The following is a 349-nucleotide window of genomic DNA, read 5'->3' on the forward strand; positions in this document are numbered from 1 at the left end:
GGTGTACGTACCGCCTCAATTTTTCCCCTTTCTGAAGAGACTGGGAGAGGATACACCAGCACTGCAGCCATATATGTTAAAGTTAATAAAAGGAGAGATGACGTTTGCAGACTACGAAGAAATGTTTTATAAATTCGCTAAGCCAGCGAAAATATATAGAAAACAAATACCAGCACCATATAGAACACAAGAAGAAATACAAAAAAGACAACAAGTCGAGTGGGAAGGGGCATGGCTATCCTATAGACAACGCGTACTCTCAGGTAAAAAATTTAACACTAATTAAAGTTGCATGCATGCATGCATGCATGCATGCATGCATGCATGCATGCATGCATGCATGCATGCA

Source organism: Eimeria mitis, genomic scaffold, assembly GCF_000499745.2.
Source record: "Eimeria mitis Houghton genomic scaffold, Emh_scaff3398, whole genome shotgun sequence".
Lineage (NCBI taxonomy): Eukaryota > Apicomplexa > Conoidasida > Eucoccidiorida > Eimeriidae > Eimeria > Eimeria mitis.